The sequence below is a fragment of the Mobula birostris genome, chromosome 9 (genome assembly GCF_030028105.1).
Source record: "Mobula birostris isolate sMobBir1 chromosome 9, sMobBir1.hap1, whole genome shotgun sequence".
Lineage (NCBI taxonomy): Eukaryota > Metazoa > Chordata > Chondrichthyes > Myliobatiformes > Myliobatidae > Mobula > Mobula birostris.
Genome location: NC_092378.1, coordinates 71,157,012 through 71,177,991, shown reverse-complemented (window position 1 = coordinate 71,177,991; position 20,980 = coordinate 71,157,012). Strand labels below are relative to the sequence as shown.

General features: G+C 42.6%; 1 long non-coding RNA gene across 2 annotated transcripts in view; it reads right to left on the bottom strand.

Annotated features, from left to right (window-relative positions):
- LOC140203394 (uncharacterized) overlaps window positions 1-20,504 on the bottom strand; it is a 28,101-nt gene extending 7,597 nt beyond the window's left edge. For both annotated transcript variants that reach the window (XR_011887356.1, XR_011887355.1), the window contains exon 1: window positions 20,259-20,504. This is a non-coding gene — a long non-coding RNA (uncharacterized lncRNA). The remainder of the gene's footprint in view (window positions 1-20,258) is intronic.
- Between the last annotated feature and the right edge of the window lie 476 nt (window positions 20,505-20,980).

Sequence of the window (20,980 nt, the reverse complement as noted above, 5' to 3'; positions counted from 1 at the left end):
TTTTACAAAGAAGATCAAAATTAGAATCAAAATCAGAATCAGAACCGCATCAGGTTTATTATCACCAGCATATGTTGTGAAATTTGTTAACTTAGCAGCCACAGTTCAATGCAATAAATATAGAAGAAAATAAATAAATAAATTACAGTATATGCATATTGAATAGATTAAAAACCATGCAAAAACAGAAACAATACATATTTAAACAGTGAGGTAGTGTTCAAGGGTTAAATGTCCATTTAGGAATCGGATAGCAGAGGGGAAGAAGCTGTTCCTGAATCACTGAGTGTGTGCCTTCAGGCTTCTGTACCTCCTACCTGATGGTAACAGTGAGAACAGGGCATGCCCTGGGTGCTGGAGGACCTTAATAATGGATGCTGCCTTTCTGAGACACGGCTCCTTGAAGGTGTCCTGGGTACTTTGTAGACTAGTACCCAAGATGGAGCCAACTAAATTTACAACCCTCTGCAGCTTCTTTCAGTCCTGTGTAGTAGCCCCCACACTGCTATACCAGACAGTGATGCAGCCTGTCGGAATGCTCTCCATGATACATCTATAGAAGTTTTTGAGTGTTTCATGAAACAAAACAAAACAAAAACCACAAAAAGACAAAGCCAATTCTAGTACAAAGTCATCATAGCATTGCTAAACTGTAGCAACAGATTTGTGAAAATACCCCGGATCAGGGACATTTGTCCAAATTGGCAACAATCTTTTAAAAAATTCTCTCGTGTGCCATGGTAATTTTGAGCAGAGATGACCATTGATTAATGAATTAATAACTACAATTATGGACTTTATTAAAGATAAAGGATGAGTCCTGTTGCTTATATACCTGTACAGATTTTTTGATTTACTATTAATAAAAGCATATCAGAGACAGATTGAAATATATGGAGCATTTTAGAAAACCAGTTTAAAGACTATTAATATTAATCTTTTAAAAAGATAATTAAAAATAGCATCATGTTGAAATAGTGTTGTTATAGTAACCAGTTTCTATCCAATGACTGATGGACACCAGGGTCTGTGAGGACTTCAATAAGTACCATCCAACCTCACACGTTCTCGCCAATGTCTAGCTGGTACCAAGCCGGCATGAAGCAGTTCCTTTGAAAACATTTCTCTGCTCTCAGGTTGTAAAATCATCCACTGCTTCGTGTGGCGGTACAGATTATCATTATGTGGGGTGGGAGAGGTGGGGTTCAAGGATTGAGGGGTGACTCTGCATGCTGCGTGCCAATAACAGTTTTGTGCATTCTAGCTAAAGCAATGTGCCATAGCTTTGCCACTCCTGCAAGTCTATTCCACATAGGACAGTGATCTGCCATACAGAAAAGTGAAACCACAGCTCTTGTAGGGTTTGGTTGCTGAAAGTTCATCCTATTCTGCCTAAATGCAGTGCAAGGCCCAAGTCTTTCTTTCTTTCTTTCAGTGAATGACAATTGCATTTCACCCTCCCACTAAGCATTCTAGTAATTGCCTGCTTCAATAACCTCACAACTGATGTCAGTTAGCATTCCACAAGCTATCCATAAATTGGCACCAGTTAGATGCATTCAACTCGTTATTATACTTCTGGCTTTTTGCATATAGTTATGTAGGTAAGTCAGATGGGCAGAGTAAATAGTGACATGTAGGCAGAGTTCCTCACTGTCAAAGTGGAAAGAAGCACTCTTATTCAAAACATCTGTGCCCTGTAACTGTTTCTGTAAACAGAACTTAACAGAACTCCAAAAGTATTTATGGTCCACATTAGAAGACTTTATATAGAACAAGGAAAATAGTGCTCTACAGCACAGTGTAAGCTCTTCAGCTAATGACGTTTTAACCTACAGTACTTTGCAAGAGTCTTACGCATATATATATAGCTAGGATGCCTAAGTCTTTTATCAGTACCGTAGTCATTTTATGTATTGCACTCTACTGCTGCCACAAAAAAAAAACAAATTTCATGACATGTTTGAATGATGATAAACCTGATTCTGATCTGGGTCTCTATTGTGGAGTGAGAGTGGGAAGGGGACAGGGAGAGGGGAATCATGGTTGGGGAAAAGGGGAAGGGAGTGAGAAGCAGCAGAGAGATATTCGGTAATGATCAATAAACTAATTACTTAGAATCAAATTGCCTAATATATATATACGTGCCTAAGACTTTTGCACAGTATTATACTTCACAATTAATCTAACCCTCCCCTCCTACTTAGTCCATAACCCTCCATTTTTCTTTCATCTATGTGCCTGTCTATAAGTATAACTATCTACCTCTGACACCTCCATAACCCTTCCTGCACTCACTTTAAAAAGACATCCTCTGATGTTAGCCATTATTACCCTAGGGAAAGGTGCTGGCTGGCTGTACACACTATCAATCCCTCTTATAATCTTATACACCTCTATCAAGTCGGTTCTCATCCTCCTTAGTTTCAAGGATAAAAGTCCTAACTTGCATAACTTTTAGCCTACATTGTTTGTCCCGTGGAAAGGACAAGCCTGCACCTCACCTAGAAATGATGACTGAAACATGATGTTCAGCATAACTATAGCACGCATTCCATTCACTATCTCTCTGCTGAGGTTCATCATTCAGAATGAAGGAGTGAAAATCCTAAAACAGAAACTGTAGATGCTGTAAATCTAAAGCAAATACAGAAAATGATGGAAACAGTCAGCAAGGAATGTTCTTGGATTTGCTGAGTATGCCTGCAAGAAAAGAAATCTCAGGTTGTATATGGTGACCCCATATATATATCTTGATAATAAATTTACATTGAACTTTGAAATCAGTCAGTGACCACTTTATTAGGTACACCTGTACACTTTCTCATTAATGCAAATATCTAATCAGCCAATCATGTGACAGCAACTCAAAAACGTGCAGACAGGTTCAAGAAGTTCAGTTGTTGTTCAGATGAAACATCAAAATGGTGAGGAAATGTGAATTACCTGACTTTGCCCAACATTCAGAATGATTGTTGGTGCCAGACAGGGTGGTTTGAGTATCTTGGAAACTGCCGATCTCCTAGGATTTTCATGCACAACAGTATATAGAATTTACAGAGAATGGTGCAAAAACAAAAAAAAAACTCAGTGAGTGGCAGTTTTGTGGTCAAAAATGCCGTTAATGTGAGAGGCCAGAGAAAAATGGTCAGACTGGTTCAAGCTGACAGAAAGGCAACAGTAACTCAAGTATCCACACATTACAACAGTGGTGTGCAGAAGAGCATCTCTGAAAAAACACGTCAAACTTTGAAGTGGATGGGCTACAGCAGCAGAGAACCATAAACATACACACAATGGCCACTTCATTAGGTACAGGAGGTACCGAGAAAAGTGGACATTGAGTGCATGTGAACTTGGTTCAGCCTATCCAAAGCTAATGTCGATCCCCTCACATGGACTTCGGCAAGAGGAAAGGAGCAATACTAGATTAATTTTGTCATGCATTGAATTGATGTCCCCTGCCCTCTCTGGGATTTAGTTTCTGTAATATAATTCTGCTTCCTTATTCCTAGTCTCTGAGTAAACAGACTACCATGTATTGCTCTGATCAGTCACGCCCGTAGCCCGTGTCCAACTCACAGGTTGACAACCGTACTGTCAATGAATATTCTACCAAAAGTTCTCAAGGCTTTGTTTTTCTCAAATCATCTCTATTCCTGCTGCTAATGCCTGCATTCTCTTCATTGCATTCTCTCCCTCCTTTTCCATCAGCTGTTTCCTGCGGTTATGCAGCTGAAGGATTGAGCACCACCTCAAGAGAAATAAAATATTCCATTTGCAAAATTTTCTGCTTTGTGCACTGGGCAGGACGATAGATCATTAATTGTGAATCATGTATATTCTTGTTGGGCCAGCCATACATTCTCTTAATTAACTGAGCTGACGGTTTTACCTCTGCTTTGATCTATGGCATGAGTGCTTTGTTTCCAGCCCTACAGCCATCCACCTAGAACTGCACTGAGCAAGCATAAAGAAGTGACATCATAACCACATGATTGGTTACAGGTAATAAGGTCTCTGAGCACAGGTCTGTTTAAATGGACTAATTGTTTGGGGGGGGATGAGGTGTGTAAATACTCAATAAAGCCAACCTAACAAAGAGTTATCAAAGTCTGCTGAGAGAATGCGCTTGCCTTTAAACTGATTCACATTCCTACAGGTCCCTCTGTGTAGATGGTATATTTACCTTGTCTCATTTCAAATTATAATAATAAATTCATGCATTCATTTAGTTTAACACAGTTCTCTGATACTGTAATTCTTTACCTCTCTGATTTCTTTATTGTCCCAAGGGGCCTCAGGTAGCATAACGGTTAGTGTAACACTATTACCATGCCGATGATTACCAATCGGGGTCCAATTCCCACTGCAGTCTATCAGGAGTTTGTAATCCCCCCATGACCATGTGAATTTCCTCCGGGTGCTCCAGTTTCCTCCCACACTCCCAGGGTATAAGGGTTTGTGTTAGTGAGTCGCGGCAATGCAGCAGGCCGCCCAGCACAATGCTAACAATACACTTCACTGTAGGTTTCGATGTACATGTAACAAATAAAGCTAATCTTTCATCTTCATTCTTGTTGATTTCCATGACATGAGGTATTTAGACCCTAATCTCTGGATTATCTTCATTCAAACTCCTTGCATCTCCTCTATTCTTCATGATTTTCAAACCTTATCATTTTCCTTTCCCAGCACTGACTGATATGGATTAGTCTCCCTTTGAAGTGCCAGTCACTCTTTGCCATTAATGTTGTGATTGTATCATTTATAGAAACAGATTTTTCAGCCGAACTTGCCCAGCTGATTCATAGTGCCCACCAAGCCCATGCTGTTTAGCCCATGTTGTTCTAAATATCTCCTGTCATATACATGAGGAGTAAACCTCTTTATGTTACGTCTCTGTCTAAATGTGCAATATGCAATTTATAGTAATTTATAATAAATAGTATGTACAACAGGACAGTCAATATAGCATAGAAATACAATTGTGTCAGCATGAGTTAATCAGTCTGATGGCCTGGTGGAAGAAGCTGTCCCAGAGCCTGTTGGTCCTGGCTTTTATGCTGCGATACCGTTTCCCAGATGGTAGCAACTGAAACAGTTTGTGGTTGGGGTGACTCGGGTTCCCAATGATCCTTTGGGACATTTTTACACACCTGTCATTGTAAATGTCCTGAATAGTGGGAAGTTCACATCTACAGATATGCTGGGCTGTCTGCACCACTCTCTACAGAGTCCTGTGATTGAGGGAAGTATATTTCCCATACCAGGCAGTGATGCAGCCAGTCTCAATTGTGCTCCTGTAGAAAGTTCTTAGGATTTGGGGACCCATACCAAACTTCTTCAACTGTCTGAGGTGAAAGAGGTGCTGTTCTGCTTTTTTCACCACAAAGCCGGTATATTCAGACTGCGTGAGATCCTCAGTGATGTGTATGCTTAAAGCTGTTCACTCTGTCAACCCCAGATCCGTTGATGTCAATAGGGATTAGCCTGTCTCCATTCCTCATGGAGTCCACAACCAGTTCCTTTGTATGTGACATTGATGGAGAGGTTGTTTTCTTGACACCACTGTGTCAGGGTGATGACTTCTTCTCTGTAGACTGCCTCATTATTTGAGATTAGGCCAATCAACATAGTATCATCAGCAAATTTAATTAGCAGACTGGAACTGTGGGTGGTGACACAGTCATGGGTGTACAGAGAATAAAGGAGGGGGCTTAGGACACAGCCCTGGGGGGCACCTGTGTGTCTCAGCCACTTCCTCTAGCAGCTCATTACATGTACACTACCCTCTTCATAAAGGAGTTCCCCTCAAGTCTCTTCTAAATCTTTCACCTTTCATCTTAAACCTATGCCCTCTAGTTTTTAATTTCCCCTTTCCTGGAAGAAAGTCAATGTTCCTTCATCCTCACAATTGTAGGCACCTCTATAAGGTCACCACTCGGTCTCCTATGCTCCAAGAATAAATCTCCCCCTGTTCGGGATGTAGGAGCATCTTCATCAATCTTCTCCGAATTCTTTCCAACGTAATAATGTCTTTCCTCTAAAGGGCAACCCCAGCTTCAAGTGTGGTAACAGATTCAGATTCGTTTGTTCACCACACATGCATTGAAACACACAGTGAAATGCCTCGTTTGGGTTAACAACCAACACGACCTAGGGATGTGTTGGGGCATAGCCTGCAAGTGTGGTCACACATCCTGTACCAACATAGCCATCCCGCGATGCTCAGCAGCACACAACAAACAACTGAACAACAGCAAAACAAATCTCCTTCTTCTCTCACCCCCCCCCACACACACACACTGACACGCACGTACACACACACACACTCACACACACACTGACATGCACGTACACACACACAGATGCACACACACACATTGATACACACACACGCACACACACACATTGACACACACAGACACACTGACACACACACACATACACACACAGACATGCACACACTCACACACATACACACACAGACACACACACACTCACAGATACACACTCACACACATACACACACACTCACATACACACACACTGACGTATGCACGTACACACACAGACACTGACACACATGCACACACACGCGCACACACACTGACACTCTCACTCACACACCCACACTCACACATATACACACACTGACACTCACACACACGTACACACACTCACACACATATACACACACACATGCACACACACTGACACATACACACACAGACACACACACATGCACACTGACACACACAAACATACAGATACACACACACACTTATGCACTCACACACACACACTGACACTTACTCACACACACACATACTTTGACTCCATGATCAAAATCCAAGGTTTCATTTTTTGTAAATGTTAAAATACAAAACTTTCTCCTAGCTGTGTGAAGTCGTTTGAAGAACTGGTAAGTGGCCATTAAATCAGCCTGTTGCCTGGTGGACATGGGATGCACTATCAGCTTGCAGTCATGGGAGTATCTGATTGTTAATAGTAAACCATTCATGCTTGTCTTTTCCCTCAGTTTAATCTGTGGCAAATGGTTAAGTAACCGGACTGGTGTCATGAGGATTGGAAATGAGTTTAAGTCCCACCACAGCAGCTGAGGAATTTAAATTCTGGTAATTAATTGAATCTGGGAATTAAAAATCGAGTATGAAAAACTAACGGTGACTGTGAAATTGCAATAAAAACCCATCTGGATCACTAATATCCTTTATGGAGAGAAATCTGCTGTTTTTGCTGGCTCTGATCTGTACGTGGCACCAGAACTCTCACTGAGCTTTGCGTTCAGCAGCCTTCTCGAAAGCCCTAACAAGGTACTTAGTCCAAGAAACATGAAGGGATGAGCAGATAAAATGCCAACCATGTCCACTCTCTAAACAACAGGATGAGACTGTGCATGGATGAGAGGTGTTGCAAGGATCCAAGACGGTTGCTGTCCTTTGCTGTTACGTGTTGTTGCAGGGATGCTCGCACTTCAGACTGAAGCTGAGGGTTTATAAGGCAGATTGTGAGCAGATTTGGGCCCCTTACCTAAGAAAGGATATGCCTGATAGAGTGGATATGGAGAGGATGTTCCCTGTAGTGGGAGAGTCTAGGCCAGAGGGCACAGCCTCAGAATAGGGGAATGTCCTTTTAGAACAGAGATGAGGAGGAATTTCTTTAGCCAAGTTGGTGAATCTGTGAAATTCATTGCTACAGCCAACTGTGGAGCCCAAGGCACTGGGTATATTTAAAGTGGGATGTGGATAAGTTTTTGATTAGTAAGGACATCAAAGGTTACAGGGAAAAGGCAGGAGAATGGCGTTGAGAGCGATAATAAATCAACCATGACAGAATGGTGGAGCAGGCTTGATGGGCCAAATAGCCAAATTCTAGCTTTTGTTTTATGGTCTGATGGTCCTAACTTCAGAAAGAGACCAGAAAAGGCTTATTATGATGCTGCCTGCATCAGAGAGCACCAGCTAGAAGAACAGGTTGAATAAAGTCCGGAGCATTGGAGGCAGGGGGGAGACCTGTAAGATTATGAGAGACTCAGAATAGAGTAGAAAGGCAGAAACCTTATCCCAGGGTAGAAATGTTGAACACTGAAAGGCATTTATTTATGGTAAGAAGGGGAAAGTTGAAAAGAAGTTTGCAGGGCAAGTTTTTGAGGTGGAGTGTGGTTGGTGCCTGAAGCATGCTGTCAGGAGTGGGAGTGGAAACCACACAACACTGGTGTTCAAGAGTTTATAGGGACCGAGAGATATAGACCAGGCTCAGGCAGGAGAAGATAGTACTTCTTTTATTTAGACATACTGCACAGTAACAGGCCCCACCAGCCAATGAGTCCAGACCACCCATTACACCCAATTAATCTACTAACTCTTAAGTCTTTGGAATGTGCGAAGAAAGTGGAACACCCTAAGGAAGCCCATGCAGTTACAAGGAGAATGTACAAACTCCTTACAGACAGCGGGCTGAATTGAACCCAGGTTGCTGGGGCTGTAAAGTGTTAGATTAACCGCTTTGCTACCATGATGTCCACAGTTTAATTTGACTGCATGCTCAGTGTGCACATTGTGAGCCATCGGGCCAATTCCTGTGCTGTGTTACTCCATGTTCTTTGTTAATGGCTACAGCAGGAGGCAATTCTGTTCCTCAAGGCAGTTCTGCCAGCCAATAGTGCTGTGACCGACATACTGTACATTTTAGTTCAAAGTTCATTGCTCAAGGTACATATATATCACTATATACAACCCTGAGATTCATTTTCTTGTGGGCATACTCAATAAATCCAATAACTATAATAGAATCAATGAAAGGCCGCGCCAACAGGAAACACAATCAGCGTGCAAAAGACAAACAGCGTAAATCAAAAAGAAAAAAAAAATCATAAATTATAAACAATAAACATGAAGAACATGAGATGAAGAGTCTCTGAAAGTGAGCTCATAAGTTTGGATAACAGGGCAGTGATGGGGCAAGTGAAGTTGAGTGAAGTTATTCCTATTCGGGTTTGAATCCCGAATGGTGCAATTCAGCCTACCAGGCTCATGTTGGCCCCTACAGGATTATTCTATCTGTTCCATTCCTCTTTCCTTTATTTCCGTCTGCTCTTGCATGACCATCAATTCCCCCCCCCCTTTTAAATCACGTGCTACGTACCTACACTAGGGTAATTTACAGTAGCTGCTGCAGCTGTTTGCCTCCTTTGGGATGTGGTTGAAAACCAACATGTTCACAGATCCCATATAAGCAATGAGGAAGAAACAGGGTGTTGTAGCACCAGCGATCACTGATTGGTGTTAAATTCCTGCCCTTTCTGTAAGGAGTATGTATGTTCGTCCCGGGAGCTCTTGGGTTTTCCTGTGTGCTCCAGGTTTCCTCGCACATTCCAAAGACGTATGGGTTAGGGTTAGGCTTGGTAAGTTGTGGGCATGCTCTGCTGGTGCCAGAAACATCGCGACCTTTACAGTAGGGGTAATTTACAGCAGCCACTGAAGTTTCTCGCATTCTTTTGGGATGTGGTTGGGGGAAGACAGCACATTCGCAAATTCCATGCAAGCGGTGTCTGAGGCCAGGACTTAACCATTGTCCTTTCATCCGTGAGATATCAGCACTAACTGCTGTGTCACTCTGCCACAACCTGCAAACTAAAGATTGGCTTTATTTGTCACATGAACATTGAAATACTGAAATGAGCAGTTTATGTCAATGACCAACACAGTCCATTCCGAGGGTGTGCTGGAGTAAGTGTGCACCAACGGAGCGTGTCCACAACGTACCAAGCCTAACCCTAACCTGTGCACCGTTAGAATGTGTGAGGAAACCTGGAAGATCCAGACAAAACCCAGGTGTTCACGGGGAGAAAATACAAACTCCTTACAGAAAGTGACAGGAATTAAGTCCCAATCAGTGATCGCTGGCCCCATGAAATGTTGCACCAACTGCTATGCTACCACACCACCTTTGATATGCTTCCTCTTTAATCCTTAATACACGTGATTGCCAAAAATCCATCACTTTTAAAATTAGCATCTGACCTAACAGGAAGCATCACGAGTGGAAGAGGTTCCACGTTCCCACCTTCCACATTCACACCACCAGAAAAAAGTGCTTCCACTTCTAAATGGAAGGCTGTAATTTCACATCTTTCTATTGATACAGGTGCACCATGAAGAGGGAGCCAGATATTATTTCCTTCCTGAAGAGATTTAATTCACAGAATGAGAGTATTGTAAATAGCAAATGAATGAGTTTTGCTTGGGTCGCTCCCAAATTCCTGTTATCACTTCAACTGAAGGTTGAGCAAACCTCTACTCTGTCACCAGTCCCAGAGTTTGTAGTGTCGTGTTAGCTGTGGCTCAGTTTGTTTGCCTGATTTTATTATTATTCAACCCAGAGTTGTAGGCTTCACAGGTTGAGGCATCATTTAATTGCCCATTCCTTCTTGCCTTAGAGAAGGTGGTGTGAGCTTCCTTCTTGAATCATTGCAGTCCGTGAGGTCTTGGTCTACCCATGATGCTGTTAGAGAGAGTGTACTGGGACTTTGACCCAGCAACGATGAAGGACAGTGAAATATTTTTAAGTCAGGATATTGCGTGGCTTGGAGGGCAACTTCCAAGTTGTGGTGTTCCCATACTTTTGCTGTCCTTGTCCCTCTGGCTGATAGAGGCCCAGGCTTTAGAAAGTGCTGTCTCCCTGGCTGATAGAGGCCTAGGGTTTAGAAAGTGCTGTCTCTGGCTGATAGAGGCCTAGGGTTTAGAAAGTGCTGTCTCTGGCTGACAGAGGCCCAGGGTTTAGAAAGTGCTGTCTCTGGCTGATAGAGGCCCAGGGTTTAGAAAGTGCTGTCTCGCTGGCTGATAGAGGCTCAGAGTTTAGAAAGTGCTGTCTCTGGCTGACAGAGGCCCAGGGTTTAGAAACTGCTGTCTCTGGCTGATAAGGGTCCTGGGTTTAGAAAGTGCTGTCTCTGGCTGATAGAGGCCCAGAGTTTAGAAAGTGCTGTCTCTGGCTGATAGAGGCCCAGGGTTCAGAAAGTGCTGTCTCCCTGGCTGACAGAGGCCCAGGGTTTAGAAAGTGCTGTCCCTCTGGCTGACAGAGGCCCAGGGTTTAGAAAGTGCTGTCTCCTTGGCTGATAAGGGCCCAGGGTTTAGAAAGTGCTGTCTCCCTGGTTGATAAAGGCCCAGGGTTTAGAAAGTGCTGTCTCTGGCTGATAGAGGCCCAGGGTTTAGAAAGTGCTGTCTCTGGCTGATAGAGGCCCAGGGTTTAGAAAGTGCTGTCTCTGGCTGATAGAGGCCCAGAGTTTAGAAAGTGCTGTCTCTGGCTGATAGAGGCCCAGGGTTCAGAAAATGCTGTCTCCCTGGCTGATAAAGGCCCAGGGTTTAGAAAGTGCTGTCTCCCTGGCTGACAGAGGCCCAGAGTTTAGAAAGTGCTGTCTCCCTGGCTGACAGAGGCCCAGGGTTTAGAAAGTGCTGTCTACCTGGCTGATAGAGGCCCAGAGTTTAGAAAGTGCTGTCTCTGGCTGATAGAGGCCCAGGGTTTAGAAAGTGTTGTCTCTGGCTGATAGAGGCCCAGGTTTTAGAAAGTGCTGTCTCCTTGGCTGTTAGGGCCCAGGGTTTAGAAAGTGCTGTCTCTGGCTGACGGAGGCCCAGGGTTTAGAAAGTGCTGTCTCTGGCTGACAGAGGCCCAGATTTTAGAAAGTGCTGTCTCCCTGGCTGACAGAGGCCCAGAGTTTAGAAAGTGCTGTCTCCCTGGCTGACAGAGGCCCAGGGTTTAGAAAGTGCTGTCTCCCTGGCTGATAAGGACCCAGGGTTTAGAAAGTGCTGTGTCTCTGGCTGCTGGAGGCCCAGGGTTTAGAGGGTGCTGTCCTGGTGAGCTGCTGCAGTGCATCTGTAGATGCCACAAACCGTGCGTTAGTAGCAAAGACCGTGATTGTTTGTGAATGGAGAGCCCATCAAGTGGACTGCTATTTAAAACATAGAATATAGCCCTTCAGCCTGTGATGTTGTGCTGACCTTTTAACCTGTTCTAAGGTTAATCTAACCCTTCCCTCCTACATATCCCTTCAGTTTGCTATCATATGACTGCCTATCAAAGAGTTTCTTAAAAGTCTCTAATGTATCTGCCTCTACCACCATCCCTGACAGGACATTCCATACACTCACCGCCCTCTGAGTTAAAATCCTCCCTGTGACATCCCCACCCCCATTACTTTCCTCCAATCACCTTAAAATTATGCCCTCTTGAATTAACCATCTCCACCCCAGGGAAAAGTCTTTGACTGTCCACTGTCAAAATGCCTCTTATTACCTTGTACACCTCTAACAAGTCACCTCTTGTCCTCCTTTGCTCCAGAGAGAAAAACCATAGAAAACCATAGAAACCATAGAAAAACTACAGCACAGAAACAGGCCTTATGGCCCTTCTTGGCTGTGCTGAACCATTTTCTGCCTGGTCCCACTAACCTGCACACGGACCTTATCCCTCCATACACCTCCCATCCATGTATCTGTCCAATTTATTCTCAAATGTTAAAAAAGAACCCGCATTTACCACCTCGTCTGGCAGCTCATTCCACACTCCCATCACTCTCTGTGTGAAGAAGTCCCCCCTTAATGTTCCCTTTAAACTTTTCCCCCCTCACCCTTAACCCATATCCTCTGGTTTTTTCCTCCCCTAGCCTCAGTGGAAAAAGCCTGCTTGCATTCACTCTATCTATACCCATCATAATTTTATATACCTCTATCAAATCTCCCCTCATTCTTCTACGCTCCAGGGAATAAAGTCTTAACCTATTCAACCTTTCTCTGTAACTGAGTTTCTCAAGTTCCGGCAACATCCTTGTAAACCTTCTCTGCACTCTTTCAACCTTATTTATATCCTTCCTGTAATTTGGTGACCAAAACTGAACACAATACTCCAGATTCGGCCTCACCAATGCCTTATACAACCTCATAATAACATTCCAGCTCTTATACTCAATACTTCGATTAATAAAGGCCAATGTACCAAAAGCTCTCTTTACGACCCTATCTACCTGTGACGACACTTTTAAGGAATTTTGTATCTGTATTCCCAGATCCCTCTGTTCCACTGCACTCCTCAGTGCCTTACCATTAACCCTGTATGTTCTACGTTGGTTTGTCCTTCCAACGTGCAATACCTCACACTTGTCAGTATTAAACTCCATCTGCCATTTTTCAGCCCATTTTTCCAGCTGGTCCAAGTCCCTCTGCAGGCTCTGAAAACCTTCCTCACTGTCTACTACACCTCCAATCTTTGTATCATCAGCAAACTTGCTGATCCAATTTACCACATTATCATCCAGATCATTGATATAGATGACAAATAACAATGGACCCAGCACTGATCCCTGTGGCACACCACTAGTCACAGGCCTCCACTCAGAGAAGCAATTCTCTACTACCACTTTTTGGCTTCTTCCATTGAGCCAATGTCTAATCCAGTTTACCACCTCTCCATGTATACCTAGCGACTGAATTTTCCTAACTCACCTCCCATGCGGGACCTTGTCAAAGGCCTTACTGAAGTCCATGTAGACAACATCCACTGCCTTCTCTTCATCCACTTTCCTGGTAACCTCCTCAAAAAACTCCAACAGATTGGTCAAACATGACCTACCACGCACAAAGCCATGTTGACTCAACCTAATAAGTCCCTGTCTATCCAAATACTTGCAGATTCTGTCTCTTAGTACTCCCTCAAATAACTTACCCACTACCAACGTCAAACTTACCGGCCTATAATTTCCCGGAACACACATCAAAGTTGCTGGTGAACGCAGCAGGCCAGGCAGCATCTCTAGGAAGAGGTACAGTCGACATTTCGGGCCGAGACCCTTGGTAGTCCTGACGAAGGGTCTCGGCCCGAAACGTCAACTGTACCTCTTCCTAGAGATGCTGCCTGGCCTGTGGCATTCACCAGCAACTTTGATGTGTGTTGCTTGAATTTCCAGCATCTGCAGAATTCCTCGTGTTTATAATTTCCCAGATTACTTTTTGATCCTTTTTTAAACAACGGAACAACATGAGCCATTCTCCAATCCTCTGGCACCTTACTCGTAGATACCGACATTTTAAATATATCTGCCAGGGCCCCTGCAACTTCAACACTAGTCTCCTTCAAGGTCCGAGGGAATACCCTGTCAGGTCCTGGGGAATTATCCACTTTAATTTGCCTCAAGATAGCAAGCACCTCCTCCTTTTCAATCTGTACAGTTTCCATGATCTCACTACTTGTTTCCCTTAATTCCATAGACTTCATACCAGTTTCCTTAGTAAATACAAATGCAAAAAACTCATTTAATATCTCCCCCATTTCTTTTGGTTCCGCACATCGCCGACTACTCTGATCTTCAAGAGGACCAATTTTATCCCTTAGAATCCTTTTACTCTTAATATACCTGTAAAAGCTCTTTGGATTATCCTTCACTTTGACTACCAAGGCAACTTCATGTCTTCTTTTAGCCCTCCTGATTTCCTTCTTAAGTATTTTCTTGCACTTTTTATACTCCTCAAGCACCTGATTTACTCCCTGTTTCCTATACATGTCATACAACTCTCTCTTCTTCTTTATCAGAGTTGAAATATCCCTTGAGAACCAAGGTTCCTTATTCCTATTCACTTTGCCTTTAATCCTGACAGGAACATACAAGCTCCGCACTCTCAAAATTTCTCCTTTGAAGGCTTTCCACTTATCGATCACATCCTTGCCAGAGAACAACCTGTCCCAATCCACACTTTTAAGATCCTTTCGCATTTCTTCAAATTTAGCCTTCTTCCAGTTTAGAACCTCAACCCTAGGACCAGATCTATCTTTATCCATGATCAAGTTGAAACTAATGGTGTTATGATCACTGGAACCAAAGTTGCCCCCCTACACACACTTCCGTCACTTGTCCTAACTCGTTTCCTAATAGGAGATCTAATATTGCATCCCCTCTAGTTGGTACTTCTATATATTGATTTAGAAAACTTTCCTGAACACACTTTACAAAGTCTAACCCATCTAGACCCCTAACAGTATGGAAGTCCCAATCAATATGTGGAAAATTAAAATTCCCTACCACCACAACTTTATGTTTCCTGTAGTTGCCTGCTATCTCTCTGCAGATCTCCCTGCAATAACCCGAACTCACTCAACCTTTCCTCATAGGACATGCTCACTAATTCAGGCAACTTCCTGGTAAAGCTCTTCTGTATCCTCTCTAAAACTTCCACACGCTTCCTATAATGGCATTATCCTGTAAGATGTCACAGTAGAGAACCATATTATATTTGTATGACAGTGGGATAGAAGCTGTCCTTAAGCCTATGAACGTGCTTTCAGGCTGCTGTATCTTGTGCTCGGTGGAACAGGGGAGAAGAGAGAATGCCCAAGGTTGATTGGGAACTTTGATCATGCTGGCTGCATTAGCAAGGCAGTGAGTCTGGAAGAGAAGGTTGATTTCTGTGATATGCTTTGCTGTGTCCACAGCTCTGCAGGTTTTTGTGGTCATGGGCAGAGCAGTTGCTGTATCAAGGGTTGATGCATCCAGGTAGAACGCTTCCCGTGGGACATTTGTAAAATACTGGGACATGCCGAAAATCATTAGCTTCCTGAGGAAGTAGAGGCCCTGGTCAGATTTCTTGCAGGAGTCAGTGAAATTGAGTGATAATGAATAATGAGCAAAAATTAAGAGACACTGTGCAGTGACATGGAAGACCACGGGAACCACGACAGCGTCAAGGTTAGTGTGATGCAATTACAGCCTGGGGCATTGGAGTTCAGCGCTCAGTCCCTTGTCCTCTGTAAGGAGTCTCTACATCCTCCTCTGGAATGCATGGGTCTTATATGGGTACTCTAGTTTCCTCCCAAAGTCCAACAATGTACTGATTAGTAGGACAATTGGTCATTATAAATTGTCCTGTGATTAGGTTAGGGTTAAATTGGGGATGCTGGGGGTTGCTGGGCAGCTCAGCACAAAGAGCCAGAAGGATCTGTTCCACAGTGTATCTCTAAATAAACAAAATCTTGTGTTTATTGGCTTTGAATGAAGGAGACTATTGTTTATTGGTATACCCACTTCTGAAACTGAGAAAAGCTTTTGTGTGTAATGCATCTTCGCTCTTGCTAACCACAGCTTTCTGCTACAGCAGCATGATCTTTCCAAAGGTTTAGAGTTGTTTTCTGAAAAAGTTAAACTTCTAACAAGCACACTCAGTGGCTACTTTATTAGGTACACTTCCAAAATGCTGGAGGAACTCAGCAGGTCTGGCAGCATCTAGGGAATTCCTCCATTATTTTGTGTGTGCTGCTCTGGATTTCCAGCATCTGCAGAATCCCTTGTGTTTATGACTTGCAACTGTACACCTGCTCATTAATGCAAATATCTAATCAGCCAATCATGTGACAGCAACTCAATGCATAAAAGCATGTAGACATGGTCAAGAGGTTCAGTTGTTGTTCAGACCAATCACTAGAAAGGGAAAGTATGTGATCTAAGTGACTTTGACTGCGGAATGATTGTTGATACAGAAAGGGTGGTTGGTGTATCTCAGAAACTTGCTGATGTCCTGGGATTTTCATGCACAACAGTGTCTAGCATTTACAGAGAATGGTGCAAAAAAATCCATGGGTTATTACGGTGGTATGTGGAACATCATCTCTGAATACACAGCACGTTGCACTTTGAAGTGGCTGGGCTACAGCAACAGAGACCACAAATATACTCCCAGTGGCCACTTTACGAAAGGTAGCAGATACCTATTAAAATGGCCACTGAGTGTATTCCTTGTTCAACTTCTTATTGTAAAGAAGAACCAGCCTTCAATTTTTAATGTAAATGGTAAACAATAATCTGTTTGAAGTGAAAAGGACACCTGGGCTTGCTGGTAAGAAATTTGTTTTTCAAAGTGAAGTGACCATGAGAGTCCTTGCTTGCATTAGCCAAACACAAGACAATGGGGCTATGTTAATTGGTCTTCATTAGATCAGGCAAATACAGCTAATTTACTTGCCCCATTATCCCAGAAGCTTTTAGACTATCTGTGTAAATTACTTTGTCCCAGAAAACACGACAGAGAAACAGCACATTATGCAAATAATGTCACTTAGTGGAAAACAGCATAACTATTAGGAATTGTTGGAGATTGCTAGGAAGATGAAGAGCAGAAAAAATAAAAAACTAGAATTCATTCCTTAGCTTTATGGACTTGTTCATTTGCAACTCATTGGTAAATTCTCTTAGTTCATACCCGTGTCAGGAAATCCTTTGTAGTTTGTAAACCTTTTGTAATTCAGAAATCTTTAATAACTCAGAAATCTCTGAAAGTGTTAAATGTGTCTTCAGAACTATTTGTTTAAATTTAACTTTGTTTCATTAAAAATAATCAGTGTAAAACTATTTTGTTAGTTGAAAGTATCTTCTCCTTTGTAGAGGGCAGGGAGCACCATTCAAATGATTGTATTGGCAGCTAGACTTGTGCACAGAGACAAGAGAGGGAAGTAAGGTAATCTTTGTAGGTTGTTACAGTATTAACCTCCCTGTAGTGGTGGTGGTGGGGTGGAGATATGTCCCTACCAGAGGAGGAGAAAGGTGCTCCTTTCCTCCACTAGCCTGCTGCTCACCCTAGGACAAGGTGTAGTACCTGCTTAGCCTCCCATCACGTGAACCATGGAAGCAGGTGGTAGATGGTCATATCAGCAGCTGGTGCATGTTACAAGTCCTGGTTATGCGGCCACTGGGTTTTGTGATCTCTGAAAGAGCATTGATAGTGGTTGGTGTCACCAGTCTTGTAAAGACACTGCCCAGAAGAATGCAATGGCAAACCACTTCTGTAGAAAAATGTGCCAAGAACACTCATGGTCATGAAACCACGACTGCCCACGTCATATGACACCGCGCATAATGTTGATGATAGTGAGGTTACCCACGGTAAACTCTGGTATATCAGATCGAGCTTGAAGTCTTTTGAGTTTAGGGCTTTGAAGACAGTGAACCTGATGTCATCACATGGTGAGGATTATAACAGCAGAGAGTTGAGGCAAAACTGGAATTAACGAATATAGTGGAAGTGGAAGAGTGCATTGTAGGAAATGAGACTGTAAGTTTCATTTCTAGTCACGCGAAGAATAAAGCTGGAGGTGGACTAAGGAAGGTAGCTAGGTTTTTTCCAATATCTAATTGGAAGAATTTTCCAATTATCTTGACTATTATTTTTATAGCACTACTTTCCATTAGAATGTTTTCAATATAATGTATAGCTATGATTTCTAGAGTGAAGTTGGTAACAGGATTAGCTTGCAAAGTGCAAATGACTCCTTCTGGGATATTACACACTCCGTGGCCTCCCATACCTAATAAAGTGGCCACTGAGTTAATGCTCATGGGCTTCTGTTGCTGTAGACCAGCACTTCAAGGTTTGACATGTTGCACGTTCAGAGATACTCTTCTGCACACCACTGTTGTAATGTGTGGTTATTTGAGCTACTGACGCTTTCCTGTCAGTTTGAACCAGAGTGGCCGTTCTCCTCTGACTTCTGTCATTAACAAGGCATTTTTGCTCACAGAACTATCACTCACTGGATTTTTTTTTGTTTTTCACACATTTCTCTTCAATCTATAGATACTGTTGTGCATGAATAACACAGGGAATCAGCAGTTTCTGAGATACTCAACCACCCTCTCTGGCACCAACAAAGTCCCTTAGCTAATGTTTCTTTCCCATTCTGATGCTTGGTCTGAGCAACAACTGAGCCTCTTGACCAAGTCTGCATGGTTTTGCACATTGAATTGCTGGCTGATTAGATATTCATATGAAAGAATATGAATTAAGATGTACCTAATAAAGTGACCACTAAGTGTATATGCTGAAGAGGGAGAAAGGAAAAGAAGAATATGCAGGAAGGGTGAGATGGGTGGATAAAGGCTTGTCTGGATTAGCCAGCTGTCTGGGAGAAAGAGCTTAATTCTGTGCTGTAACTTTCTTTGTAACATGATTAAGTCTGTGGGATTTGAATTTGATCAGGCATTTAAATGTCTCACTGAAGAGTGGAGCTGTGTTAAAGCTTAAAGGAGTCCAATCAAGTCTTTATTATCAATGACCACATTTACAATGGTTTTAGCATCTTTAACGCCAATTAACAGGACAGCTAACATGCTATTTAGCATTTTACAGGAGTTTGTTAACTAATAGCAAGTGAAATAATGTTTTTATTTCCTCCCAGCTCATCAGTAATCTCTTGCCCTCTTCACTAAGGATCATTTATTGCTCAGTTACCATACATGTTTCTCAAAGAGGTAGAAATGTGGTTCTGGGTCAAGATACTGTACACAGTCTGCTGTACAAAGGGCCAAAGTCTCTCCAGCTACAGAGGCTGAAGACCTGTCTGCAAGAGGAAAAAAAACCTCAAAGGGTAAACTCGCATTATTAGATTTACTGTTACTATATTCCAAGCAGTAAGTAGCAGCAATGTTTTGAACCCCACAGAGAGTAGCAATGTTTTAAACCCCACGGAGGGTAACAATGTTTTGAACCCCACAGTGAGTAACAGTGTTTTGAACCCCACAGAGAGTAACAATGTTTTGAATCCCACAGAGAGTAACAATGTTTTGAACCCCACAATGAGTAACAATATCTTGAACCCCACAGAGAGTAACAATGTTTTGAACCCCACAATGAGTAACAGTTTTGATCCCCACAGAGAGTAACAATGTTTTGAACCCCACAGTGAGAAAGAATGTTTTGAACCCCACAGAGAGTAACAATGTTTTGAACCCCACAGTAAGTAGCGATGTTTTGAACCCCACAGATGTCCTTTTGGAACTCACATTTATATAGCACCTGTTATAACCCTAGGATGTCTACTTTTACTGACATGTACAGGCTAAGAATGTTATTCCTTTCAGCTCAGAAACTTTGTCAACCAAACGGAATGCATACAAAGCAAGGTTGCCCAAGCAGGAAAGAGTTAATCACTGTGTAATCTTGTGTTGAAATGAATCATTCACATTGTCTGCTCTTCAAGTTAAACAGAAGCAGATTTATTTCAATCAGTCTTCTGCTTACAAGTGGGAGAAGTTGGCTCACTCTTTCTCCATGATCGTAGAATACTGCCTTTTCATGCATGATCTCCCCCATAAATGCAGAGCATATCAAATAATACTGAGCTTATGATCAGTTATTACTGGCTCTGTGCTTTATAGCCCTCACCTCAAGGCCTGTCCAGTGAAAAAGGAATGGTTGTCTTACCATAGTCAGGTGTGAACCAATGGACATAGCAACTCCTCCAATTCTGCTTTCTTCACAAAGGAACTTACTGGACTCTACTGCAAACACAGGACCTTAGTCCTGATTACTCGCTGTCATTGGCCTACATCCCACCAAAATCCTTGTTTTTCATTGTGTTCTTTGGTATGCAAACTTCTCTAAAGATTTTCCATTCAGTTTAGCTGAGAAGTTACATTGTCCTTCCCTTCGTTTGTCACTCCGTTTGTTAATTACTAAGAAAGCAAGCAAATGCTTTATTTGTAAAGAAAGTAACTCCCTATGTTGTTTTTTATACCTTCAATATTTGATCTTTATTCACTCAAAAATTAAAATTAGTCCTCTGTGTAATAGTATTTGTGAGGCAGACATATTGATAGTGCCAAGGAGGAGAACTCTCCAACCTTCTCTGAAAAAGAACTGAATGTGCTGTTTGTTCTTTACTAATGTTGAAAAGTACCAACATGCAGATGCTGTTGTGTAGAACTCAATATCCCCTTTCCTTAGAGGACCGCCAGGGCCAAAATTATCCATCATAGGTTCTCTGGCCTTGTGTCACCCCAATCAAGTCTGGTTCTCCAACTGGTCTTCATCTCGTGACTGTCCCATCAGGGAGTGACTCTGTAAACTTCCATTCCTGAACAGGGTAAAGTTGAATTACAGAGCAGATGGAAACATCTCTCTGTCATATAAGAAGCCTGTTCCAT